We start from the raw sequence: 13,497 nt of genomic DNA on the forward strand, positions 1-13,497 counted from the left end.
AGTCCGTGTCTCCTTGCGGGACTGTGGTCAGTGACCTCCCCTGCTTATGTTCTCAGGGTGAGATTAGCATATATCGACTCTACTGGGTCTGCTTCCACGCACTTCAGGTGCTCTGCGGTGAGGATAATTTCTCTTTTTATTTCACATGCGCATGCAAGGGTGCTGCTGGATGCACTGATTGTATCGGTGCAGGAAACTTTAAACATGGGGGATGCTGCTGCGTCAGAAGCACCGGTCCCCTGGGGGCCAGCAGATCCCCTAAAGCGGCAAAGGTATTTCCTTTTCCTGCCTACTGTGACAACATTGTTGTAAATGAGTGGAGTTGTTCTAAATGCAATATGGAGGTATCTAAGCGTTTCGATAGACGGTATTCATTTAAGAGTTTCTGTTGAGTACGTGGGCAGTCCCACCTGCAGTGAACTCTCAGGTTTCCAGGCTGAATAATTCTGTCCTATTTCCAGTGGAGGATTCTCCGGTTTAAAAGATCCGTTTGATGGGAGAGCCGAGACTGTGGTCCATCACATGTCTTCTGTGGACGCTTCTGTGGGTCGGCCAGTGTTCATCAGTGCATGGTGTCTCTGACTTTCCCGAGTGGGAAAGCTTTTGCGCCAGGATCTGGAGGGGGAACAGATTTCCCCTGCTTTTGCAGAGCTGGTGGACTAGTTGGTCCAGCGGTTGCAGTTAGTCTGTGATGCCTCTCCGTATGCGGCTCCCTTAATCTCTGGGCTGTCTGTGTCAGCAATGATCCTTCGGCACACGATATGGCTAAAATGCTGGTCAGCGGACCAGACTTTGAAGATGGCCTTATGTGATCTTCCCTTGGTGGGGAATCATCTGTTCGGAGCCTCCCTCGAAGGATCTCCTTCGGAGGTTCCACAAGGACCTGGTCTGGTATGCTGACGGGGCCTTTTACACCTGCAGACTAGGGAATCAACTGATTATCAGCAAAGCTGATATTCACTTTTGCCGATATATCTGTATCAGCCCTGGAACTGGCCGATATTCCAAATATTGCTCATGTAAGGGTAAAATGTCACATAGCATAATTCCGTTTACAAATGTTATTGAATATGCCACTCCTATATGTACAAAATATATAAGCAATTCCACATTAGCAGATCTGTATCTCTCACCCACTTGCCGTAAGTGATACCCGGGTGATACCGCTCCGTTCGGCTTCCACTCAATACCGCTCCGTCTAGCACCCACCCACCCGATACCGCTCTGTCTCTCACCCACTTGCCGTAAATGAGACCCGGATGATACCACTCTGTCCGGCATGCGATCTCGGAGGTCACGGCAAGGATTTTCCTTCGGGGATCGAAGCCACTATATCAGGGACTCCCTGGTCACCAGGCTCAGCTGGATCTGATTGTCCAGGGAATTTGGATTATTGTTCCATTTGAGAAGGATTTCCTTATGGAGGATTCTCATGTGTAATTGAGCAAAGGAGACAGCCTCGAAGGACGACACCATCAGTCCCAGAACTTTCATACAGGTCCAAAGAGACGCCCATTTCATGGACAGCAACAGCTGAATCGCAGTTTGGAGTTTTTCCAGAGGAAGAAACACATTGGCTGAGGGCAAGTCCAAAGTCAGGCCCAGATAGTGTAGTCTCATGGAAGGGACCAGGGACGAGTTCTGAAGGTTCAGAATCCACCCAAACTCCTCCAGAGTTCTCATGGTGATCTCCAAATTTGTCATCAGCACCGTGGGAGGCTCCACACAGAGAAGCAGATCATCCAGGTAACCCAGGACCGATATCCTCGCTGTCGTAACAGCACCAGGACTGGGGCCAACACCTTTGTGAAGACCCAAGGAGCAGAGGCGAGACCAAAGGGTAACACCACAAACTGATAATGATCCTCTCCCACGGCAAAGCACAGAAACTGTTGATGTCCTGCACATATTGGGATGTGAAGGTAGGCATCTTTGATGTCTATTGAGGCCAGGAAATCCTCCTGATGTAGAGATGCCACCACCGTGCAAATGGATTCCATCTTGAATTTTTGAACTTGCACGAAGCAATTCAGTGGCTTCAGGTCCAGGATTGGATGTACCTTGCCTTCCTTCCTGGGGACCGTAAACCGGTTTGAATAAAAGCCCTGAAGACGTTCCACACACGGAACCGGAACTATTACTCGCTGTTGTAACAGGTCCTGTACCGCCCCAAAGATCTGGGGACTGTCTCACATTGGTAGAGAAGAACCTTACCGGTGGGACATATCGAAACTCGTTCTTGTACCCGGACCTTAAGACCTTGTAAACCCATTTGTCTTGTATGCGGGATAACCACAGGTCCAGGAACCGGCAAAGACATCTTCTCCCCCCCCCCCCCCCACCCCAAATACGGGTGAGGGTGCACTTTCAGGTTGAAGGGCCCTTGTCCTCAGGTCTGGAGAAGCTCAATTTTTGTTTGCCAGACCAGGGTCGCTTGGAACCACCCGAGGAGGCCTTGACCGACTTTGCCTTATCGACTGACCCTGAGGGACGAAAAAACATATGTGCTGAAAGGGAGGGGCCCCATCTGCAACGCGGGTCCTTACTCTTGTTAGCCTGTGGGAAAAAGGTACTCTAAAGGCCCGTACACACGTACCGATCGTCGGCATACAAACGTCGGTGGACGAAGGATCTGCCGATTGTACGCGTGTTAGTATGGTGCCTCCGACAGATGTCTGCGCACAATCCGCGGACAAAAGTCTTTCTTGCAAACATGAAAATATTTGTATGCCGACACCAGAACGGACGATTGTTCGCCTGTCAGTACACAATTCGGCCGACCGCAGATTTGCAAGACTGGGCATGCTCAGAAAATAGAAAACACAGGGAAAGTTAACCATTACATGACATCACTTCTGCAGTCGGCGGACAAAATTCTTGTGCTGTCCTTGTGCTGTCTTTGCACTTTTCAGCAGACACCGACATCCCGGGGAGAAAAGAGGAACATTTGTAAGCCGACCATCGGTACGTGTGTACGGGCTTTACCCCCTGTGAAACCTTTGCTAATGTCATCCAGGGTAGCCCCAAACAGGCAATCTCCTTGAAAAGGCTGATCAGTCAAGGCATTCTTTGAGGTCTGATGAGCAGACCAGCACTTTAGCCAGAGGACCACTGCTGAAACTGACAGTAGCATCCAGCACGGCTTCACAAACAAATTGCAGCCCCTGCACAAACTGGTCCGACAGCCCCTCCAGGCCACAGTATAGAAACTTAGCCCATTTAGTCAACTTTTGTTAGACAAGGGCAACCATAAACACCAGTCTTAGGGCAGACTCCGCCAGGGAGTACATATTGCAGGCCACAGACTCTGCCTTTCGATCTGCCAGATCCTTAAAGGACGGGGAATCCTCCACTGGGATCATTGTAGCTTTATTCAGTCTTGAGACTGGAGGGTCCACTTCTTTATAAGGGACTCCTCAAAAAGGTAGCCTCTAGCAATCCACTTAGGCACCCCAGGGGAACGCTTTGGGCAGTCCCATTCTTTTTTGAGCATGTTGTGAAAATACGCAGAAAAGGGAAAAACCTTTACCACTCTGGATAGCTTGTGAGTGCCAAAAGTAACCTGCGCCTCATTCGCAGTCACAGCTGCGTCCTCCATTTTTAGGGTCTCACGCACAGATACAACCAGTGCGTCCATCAGCACCTTTTTCTTGCGCAGTGGCGGAGGAAGAAATGTCATCCTCCCTGCGGTGGCTGAATCAGATTCAGAATCTGACTGATCAGATGAGGCAGGAGTAGGCGGAGGGCGTTTTTTTGGCACCTCGCCCTTTAAAGTCACCTCCTCCCAGGACACAAAGCATTCCAGGACTACCGAAAGCGCATCTATGGCCAGCTGGGAACCGGAGGGCCCTGCGGCCTCCTTGAGGGGGTCAGATGGGGACACTTGTTCTGCTGGGTCCATGTTGTACCAGGGGAACCCATCAGCAAAAAGAACATCCCAGCACGCTACAGCACCCCCAAGAGGTCAGGCAGAGCGCACTGAAGACGCCCAGCAGAGAGAGCGAGACACCCCCCCCCCCCACCCTTCACCAAAGATCCACCAGGAAGGCCCAGAACGTCTGCACAGCACGTGTTTGCACTAGGGTATAGGGAGGGACTCCACCACCAAAAATAAAAACGCCTCTAGGAACTCCCCGAACATGACTGCCAGTGATTCTCAATAGAAATCTACCGCAAAATGCCAGCAGGGTGTACCAATATGGCCGCCGAAACTTGCAGTGCGCACACAGGCTACAAGAAAATGGCGTCCCGGCGTGCCTGCAGAGCTACCGAGAGCCCTTAAGGGGACCCCCCAGCCTCCTGGATGGGATTGACAGGAAAGGGGGCCCTGGTAATGACAGGTAACCCCCCCCCCCCCTGCACGAATGTTCCTCCATCACCGGCTGCGCACCCCCGTCGGCCTGAAGCTCAGTCCCAGCCCCCGGGAGAAGTTACAAATGTCCCATAGCCCCAGTAGCGAGGGGGGACAGATAGGTGGGGGGGGTGCGTGACAGGACAGAGAGGGAACTCGGGTTGTGAGGGTCAGACTGTCTTAGGGAGGGGCCCACATCCACCCCAAAATCCACCAGGGGAAGAGGGGGGGGAACGTTTACTCACCATACCAGGAACAGGCGGACGCTATCTTCTGACAGAACCCCTCTCCGCCGAAGTAGGGGGGCTGTCAGCCAATAGGAACGCTGCGACTCGGGCCTAGACCCGGTCGTATGCGACCTGGCACGACGTTTAGCTCGCGGGGCCAGTCCTTGTTCCATGGGACTATGTTGTGACCAACCTAGCGTGGAGCTGGGGTCTGCATGCAATGGCTGGCCGGCTGGGGGTGACCACTGGATCTATAAATGCAGCCCGTCGCCCAGATCTGGCTTACTTGCTTGTAGATCACACAGGAAAAAAAAAATCCAGAGAAAAGGCTAACTAGAAAAAAAAAAAAAAACTTTTGCCAGTACCAGAGATACCAGCAAGGAACTAGGTCCTTACTCCTGGCTAGGCAGATTGAAACTGACATCCTATAGCAGGGAGAGAGGGCATACCCCCTGGGACTGCCCATAGGAGTAGCCAGAACTTTTTTCTGCCTAGTGTCCTACTCCTGTAGGGGGCAGCATAAGCCTACTGATATGAAAATCAGAGATTGCGTCTGTCAATGAACGATAGAGAAAACTAAAATTGTGCCTGTGTCCAAATATATAAGGACCCAACTGTATATACAGTGCATCCAGAAAGTATTCACAGCGCTTCACTTTTTTCACATTTTAAGCTACAGCGTTATTCCAAAATGGATTAAATTATTTTTCTCAAAATTCTACAAACAATACCCCATAATGACAATGTGAAAGAAGTTTGTTTGAAATCTGCAAATTTAATAATAAAATAAAAAAAGGAAATAAAAATCTCATGTACATAAGTATTCACAGGCTTTGCCATGGCACTCAATTGAGCTCAGGTGCATACCATTTTCACTTATCAATCAAGTTGTGGAAACATCAAGGATGGAGTCCACCTGTGGTAAAACAGAATTTTTGTAAAATCTTACCTGTAAAATTCCTTTCTCTGAGTCCTCCGACAGTCGCCGCCTCTTCATATTCGTCACATATGGGGTATTAGACTTTGCTCCGAAGGAGTAGCTAGGCAACAGAATATGTTAACATTAAAGCTTTTAACATATCCCACCCTCAAGGGGTGGTCCCCTCAGTCAATACCCTCCTACTTCCTGCAACCATATCTCAGTTTTAGTGGAATAGCAGTAGAGTATACAACCAAACCCCAAAAGAGGGGCGGGGGCGGCGACTGTCGGAGGACTCAGAGAAAGGAATTTTACAGGTAAGATTTTACAAAAATTCCGTTTTCTCTTACGTCCTCCGACAGTCGCCGCCTCTTCATATTCGTCACATATGGGGACGTCCCAAAGCAGTGCAAACATGAGGGGTGGGAAACGCATCCGCGCCGAAAAGGCAACGCAGTCTCCGCATCAAAGAAAGGAACCTTACCAAAGGAAGGAAACCAGCTGGGCAACAGGAAAAACAAGTGCTCAACAGGAGCAACAACCCAGGAAAAGACAAATAACCAGGGGATAAAAAACTTATCCCAACAGCCAGAGGTCCCCAATAAGGGACCCTAGGGAATTGCCGCACTAAGAACCTTGCGGCCAAAGGAAGCATCCGCCGATGCCTGAACATCTACTTTGTAGAATTTTGTGAAAGTGTGTACGGTCGACCAAGTCGCCGCCTTACACACCTGGGCTACAGAAGCCCTATGACGACAGGCCCAAGACGTACTCAGAGATCTCGTAGAGTGCGCCTTCACAGGCACAGGGGGAACCTTCCCCTGCAAGGCATAGGCCTGTTCAATGGTCTGCCTGATCCATTTGGCGATGGTAGAGGCCGACGCCGCCATGCCCTTCCGAGGACCCTCTGGAAGAACAAACAAGGAGTCCGTCTTTCGAAAAGACTCAGTCGATTTAAGGTAAACCCTTATCGCCCGAACAACATCCAGAGAATGTAATCTCACCTCCTTTGGATGTTTAGGCTTCGCGCACAGCGAAGGCAAGACAATATCCTCATTAAGATGGAATTCCGAAACTCGTTGCGGAAGAAAAGAAGGATTAGGTCGCAAGACCACCTTATCCAAATGAACAACCAGATACGGAGACTTGCAGGACAAAGCTGCCAGCTCCGACACTCTGCGAGCCGAAGTGATCGCCACCAAAAAGGCGACCTTTTTGGACAACATAGACAACGAGATCTCCCTGATCTGTTCAAAAGGAGCACGTTGCAACACAGACAGAATGAGATTCAAGTCCCAAGGGGGCAAAGGATCCCTCCTAGGAGGAACCAGATGCCGCACACCCTGAACAAAAGTGCCAACCAAGGAGTCGGAAGCCACGGGACGTTGAAACAGAACGGCCAGCGCAGACACCTGACCCTTTATCGTAGCCAGCGCCAAACGCTGATCGACACCCGTTTGAAGGAAGGACAGCACTCGGGAAACCGAGTACGTGCGGGGTGAAAACCCCCTGGACTCACACCAGGCAAAATAGGCCTTCCAAGTACGGTAATAAACCTTCCCCGAGGAAGACTTCCTCGCGTTGATCAAAGTATGAACGACCTCTGGGGAGAGACCCTTCTCCTTCAGGACCTCGGTCTCAACAGCCAGGCCGTCAAAGCCAGAGACTGTAAAGCAGGATGGTATATCGGTCCTTGAGACAGGAGATCGTCCCGAAGAGGCAGACGCCACGGGGCGTCGACCGCCAGATTCACGAGGTCTGCGTACCAGGACCGGCGAGGCCAGTCCGGTGCCACAAGAATCACCGTGCTGCGTTCCGAGTGTAACCTGCGAAGGAACCTGGACAGCAACTGAATCGGTGGAAACGCGTACATCAGCCTGTACTGATGCCACGGGGCCACTAACGCGTCCGACGCGTCTGCCCGAGGATCGCGCGTCCTTGCCACGAACCTTCTCACCTTGTTGTTGAGACGAGACGCGAACAGGTCCACATCTGGAAGACCCCACTTCGCGCACAACATCTGGAAGACAGCCGGGTGGAGAGACCATTCCCCCTGATCCAGGGTCTGGCGACTCAGATAGTCCGCCTGCCAGTTCTCCACCCCCGGAATGTGAACCGCCGTTATCGCCGGGACATGAGTCTCAGCCCAAGACAGAATGTCGGCCACTTCTCGAGCCGCTCGGGTACTCCTGGTGCCCCCTTGGTGGTTGATGTAGGCCACCGCCGTGGCATTGTCCGTCTGCACCCGAACCGGGTAGCCCTGCAGCCGGTCCGTCCAGCGATGAAGACAGAGATTTATCGCACGCAATTCCAGAATGTTGATCGGAAGGGAAGACTCCCCCTCCGACCAAGTTCCCTGGGCGGACAGAACGCCCAGAACACCACCCCAGCCCGACAGGCTGGCATCCGTGGTGATCACCGTCCACGAGATAGGACGAAACGACTTGCCCCCGGACACCATCGGGGACTGGAGCCACCACAGAAGGTCTCTTCTGGTGCGATGACTCAACGAGATTTGAAGATCCAGAGATTGAGGTCGCCCGTCCCACATGGACAGGATCTCCGCTTGGAGACCCCGCGTGTGAAACTGGGCGAAGGGAATCGCCTCGAAGGCCGAGACCATCAATCCCAGACATCTCATGCACGTCCGCAGAGACGAGTGCGGAACGTCCCTGAGGGACATGACTTCCTCCTGAAGAGTTCGGAGTTTGTCTTCCGGCAGGAAGACCTTCGCCTGCACCGAGTCCAGAATCATTCCCAGGTAGGGAAGACGAACCGACGGACTCAGTGTCAACTTTGGAAAATTTATCGTCCAACCAAACTCCTGCAGAGTTTGCATCGTGACAGACAGGTCCTTCGCCAGACCCTGGCTGGTCGCGGACAAAACCAGAATGTCGTCCAGATACCCCAGGACAGAAATGCCCTGGGCCCTCAATAATGCCAGAACCGGTGCAAGCACCTTGGTGAAGACCCGCGGAGCCGAGGCGAGACCAAAAGGCAACGCCACGAACTGGTAGTGATCCTCCGCAATGGCAAATCGAAGGAACCTCTGGTGACCCTCGAAAATGGGGATGTGAAGATACGCATCCTTCAAATCGATGGAGGCCATGAATTCCCCCGGAACCAGGGCAGCCACCACCGACCGCAGGGATTCCATGCGGAACTTGCGAACCCGCACAGAGTGGTTCAGAGCCTTCAAGTCCAGAATTGGACGAACCTTGCCCTCCTTTCTAGGCACGGTGAACAGATTGGAATAAAACCCCCGAAACCTGTCCCGATGAGGCACCGGAACTACCACTCCCTGAGCCCTCAGGTCCCGCACCGCCAGGTGCAGGTCCCGTAAACGCTCTGGAGACAGCTGAAGATTTGAGGGAAAAAAAATCTGCTCTCCGGCCGAGAGAGAAACTCGATCTTGTAACCAGATCGAACGATCTCCTGAACCCATCTGTCCCGCACGCGGGTCAACCAGGGCTGAAGAAAACCGAGCAAGCGTCCCCCCACCCCAAAACTGGGTGAGGGCGCCCCTTCAGGCCGCACTGTTATGGGCTGCGGATCCGGATTGACCGGACTTCTGTTTTCCAGACCAGGGCTTCTTCTGAGAGCCTTGACCTTTGAACGGTTTGCCCTTGTAGTGCGACCGAAAGGCACGAAAGGACCCCTGAGGGGGCCGAAAATTAGCATGCTTCTTCCCAGAAGCCCCCTTAGCCTTGGGGAAATGGGGCAAGAGAGTGCTCTTACCTCCGGTGATCCCCTTAATCAACACATCCAAGGACTCCCCAAAAAGGCGAGACCCATCATAAGGCAGATTGGCTAAGGTCTTACGTGAAGACTGGTCCACCGACCAACATTTCAACCAAACCAGGCGGCGAGACAACACCGCCACGCTGTGCACACGTGCAGCCAACGGGACTAGGTCCAAGTCCGCATCACACAGATACATGACACCCTGGTGGATTTGATCCACCATATCCAGGGTCGCCGGCGAGGCCGAATCGGCCACTAGGACGCGCCTAAGCATCTGCGTCCAACTTGCGACCGCCTGGGCCGCCATGAGAGAGGCAAACAGAGCCTTAAGCATAGAACCCGTAACAGAATAAGTATGACGGGCAAGAGACTCCAATCTCCTATCCGTGGCATCACGGAACACAGGGGAATCCTCTGCAGGAATCGCAGTGGATTTGTTTAAAACCGCAATAGCGTGATCCACCGGGGGTGGCACACACCACCTTTCATCAGTGGAAGGCGAGAAAGGATAACGCAGCTTGAACCTACTTGGTACAGCAAAAGGTTTGCGTAGATTGCGCCATTGTTCCTTAACAGCGCGCTGAAAATCATCATTGCAGGGAAAAACCTGCGGCGTCCTGCTGACAAGCTAGACATTAAAAACTGAGATATGGTTGCAGGAAGTAGGAGGGTATTGACTGAGGGGACCACCCCTTGAGGGTGGGATATGTTAAAAGCTTAAATGTTAACATATTCTGTTGCCTAGCTACTCCTTCGGAGCAAAGTCTAATACCCCATATGTGACGAATATGAAGAGGCGGCGACTGTCGGAGGACGTAAGAGAAATTCCATTTACTGGACATAATTTGGAAAGGCACACACCTGTCCATATAAGGTCCCACAATTAACAGTGCATGTCAGAGCACAAACCAAGCCATGAAGTCCAAGGAATTGTCTGTAGACGTGCAAGACAGGATTGTATTGAGGCACAGATCTGGGGAAGGGTAAGACAAATTTCTGCAGGATTGAAGGTCCCAATGAGCACAGTGGCCTCCACCTTCCGTAAATGGAAGAAGTTTGGAACCACCAGGAGCGGGCCGTCCGGCCAAACTGAGGAATCGGGGGAGAAGGGAATTAGTCAGGGAGGGGACCAAGAACGCGATGGTCACTCCGACAGAGCTCCAGCATTTTTCTGTGGAGGAAGGAGGACCTTCCAGAAGAACAACCATCTCTGCAGCACTCCACCAATCAGGCCTGTATGGTAGAGTGGCCAGACAGAAGCCACTCCTCAGTAAAAAGGCACATGACCGCGCCTGGAGTTTGAGAAAAGACACCCAAAGGACTCGAAGACCATGAGAAACAAAATTCTCTGGTCTGATAAAACAAAGATTAATCTTTGACCTAAATGGCAGGCATCATGTCTGGAGGAAACAAGGCACCACTCATCACCTGGCCAAAACCATCCTTACAGTGAAGCATGGTGGTGGCAGCATCATGCTGTGGGGATGTTTTTCAGCGGCAGGAACTGGGAGACTATTCAGGATCGAGGGAAAGATGAATGCAACAAAGTACAGAGACATCCTTGATGAAAACCTGTTCCAGGGCACTCTGGACCTCAGACTGGGGTGAAGGTTCATCTTCCAACAGGACAACTACTCTAAGCACTCATCCAAGATAAAGGAGTAGCTACGGGACAACTCAATGTCCTTGGGTGGCCCAGTAGGAGCTCAAACTTGAAACCGATTAAACATGTCTGGAGAGATCTAAAAATGGCTGTGCACCGATGCTCCCCATCCAACCTAACAGAGCTTGAGAGGTCCTGCAAAGAAGAATGGGAGAAACTGCCCAAAACTAGGTGTGCCAAGCTTGTAGGATCATAATCAAAAAGACTTAAGCCTGTAATTGGTGCCAAAGGTGCTTCAACAAAGTATTGAGCAAAGGCTGTGATTACATATGTACATGGAATTTTTTTTTTTAGTTTTAATAAATTTAGAAAGATTTAAAAAACAAACTTCTTTCATGTTGCAATTTTGGAATAAGACTATCAAACAAAATGTGGAAAAAGTGAAGCGCTGTGAATACTTTATGGATGCGGTTGTATATCCACTCACGCACACACACAATTTTGCACAAATAGATAGAAATTAGGTATCCTGGAGATCTGTGTCATAATTTGTTCTTTGATATAAACACAACAGAGTAAAGTGTGTTTGCAAGTGCTTTGCCAAGGTCCAATTGTAGAGGACAGGACCCTGCTAGTTGTCCATTGCCTCAGTTCAATGACCTGCAATCTTGCAAACCAAAACGGCAACAACAGCCAATTGTAGAGTTAGATCTGCAAAAATAAAAGGGAGCCTTTACAAGCATCTCACATTTTCTGTCAGTGGAATCTTTAAATGAACCTCTTCTATTGGCACAGTGAAATGTTAAGACAGATGGCAGGATCTACTACTTGAGCGGGTCACTTTTTGGTGAGCTTTTTCACTGGATAGTTTGGCAATGTCTCACAGAGGGTGAAAATCTTTTCTGGGTTAACCCTATCATCATAATTTGCCCATTTGGTTTATTTAGGGTGATAGTTTTTTTTTTTTAAACTTAGCATGTCTCAATGGGGCATGTGGAGAGAGAATAGAGTGCGACAATGCCAAGGCTTTTGTGTGCACCATAAGAAGCATATCTACACTGGCAAGCATCTTGTATGAAGCCATACCTTCAGGTGAATGAGATGCTGGGGATAAGAAACCTTCCACTGCCTAATCTAACACTGCTGCTGGGGTGTGTCCGTGGAGTATGCAGCAACCCAGGTGTCAACCATCCTGTAGCAAAAAGGCAGTAGGAAGTACCTGAGTACCTTAAAGTTGTAAACCCCATTCGTGAAATGTGAACTAAGCACATATATCTTTAGTGTTTACTCATCTCTCTCCAGTGCTCTACATGTTTTTCTCTGGTGCTTATAGTCCTCTGTTCTCAGCATGAGTAACTTCTGACAAGTTATCTGGCACATGAGATAACATGAGCTCAAAATTTGTGCCAGGGAGGGTGCTTAGAGGGAGATTGTCTATTCAGAATACAGCACTGCATGTACCTTCATTCCTCTGCCTATGTGGAGGAAGGGGTGTTCTTTCCAATCAGCTCTCACACAGTGTAAGTCCAGTCTCCCCTGCCACCCACCCCTATGTATTGCTGAAAGATGAAGAAAGATTTTTTTACACGATCTGCACTTTCCAAGGTGTAGAAAGGGGAAGACAACAGATCTACAAGTAAAACCTATGTAGGAGGATTTGTTTTATCTGTGTATCATCTGAGGCTATTCGCTTCACTGGGAACATGTTAGGGTTTACAACCACTTTATTAAAGGGTTCTAGGAGAAGCGGTGGTTAAAGTGCAACCTGTGGTGTGATATAATACTTGGTCATCCACCTGAGACTACACTCTGAATGGGATTTTACTGCCAAGTTTGAAAAGTTTAATACTGTACAATTCATCATATTAATATACAATTCCCAGGTTCCTGATCTTAAAGTAGAATGAAAACTATTTAGAAAACCTGTAGCAAGATAGGCTACAGTAGCAGTCCCGGTCCTGTCTATGTTGCTAGTCCCTAATCAGGATCCAGGCTTCAGCTGTCATGGTAGACATACCCTTGGAGGTGTCTTCAGAGTCTGAATTCCATAGGGACAGACCATGGCCCAGGACCTATATAGCACCCTTCGGCTAACTGCAAGCATTGCACTAAATGCCAAGGTAAGCATCCAAGCATGATCCAGTATACAAAACAAAATTGCAGGCCATTCTTACAGCATGGGGTCCAGATACAGCTACCCTGGTTTTATCAAGATTGTACTGATCCGGATGGACTTCTATTGTTGAATTAAAAAACAGTGTGAAGTTGATTGAAGTATCGAAAGTAAAATAAACTGTAGTATACAGGATTTCTCCACAAGGGAGAAGAGGACCATTACCTTAGGACAATGATGGCAAACCTTGGCACCCCAGATGCTTTGGAACTACATTTTCCATGATGCTCCAATACACTGCAGAGTGCATGAGAAATGAAGTTCCAAAACATCTGGGGTGCCAAGATTCACCATCACTGCCTTAGGACATTAGCAAAAAACTGAGATCTCGTGAAGTGGGGTAGGGTTAAAGTGAATAGAAGCAGCATAGTGGGAGAAAAATGTTGTCCCCATTCTTGCCTCATATAGGATTCTCACTGCTCAAAAGTTATGGGTCTTCTTTGTCAAATATTTCCTTTCAAGATGTGCCAATCTTTCAAT

The sequence above is a fragment of the Pelophylax lessonae genome, assembly GCF_965119305.1.
Source record: "Pelophylax lessonae genome assembly, chromosome: 6".
Classification (NCBI taxonomy): domain Eukaryota; kingdom Metazoa; phylum Chordata; class Amphibia; order Anura; family Ranidae; genus Pelophylax; species Pelophylax lessonae.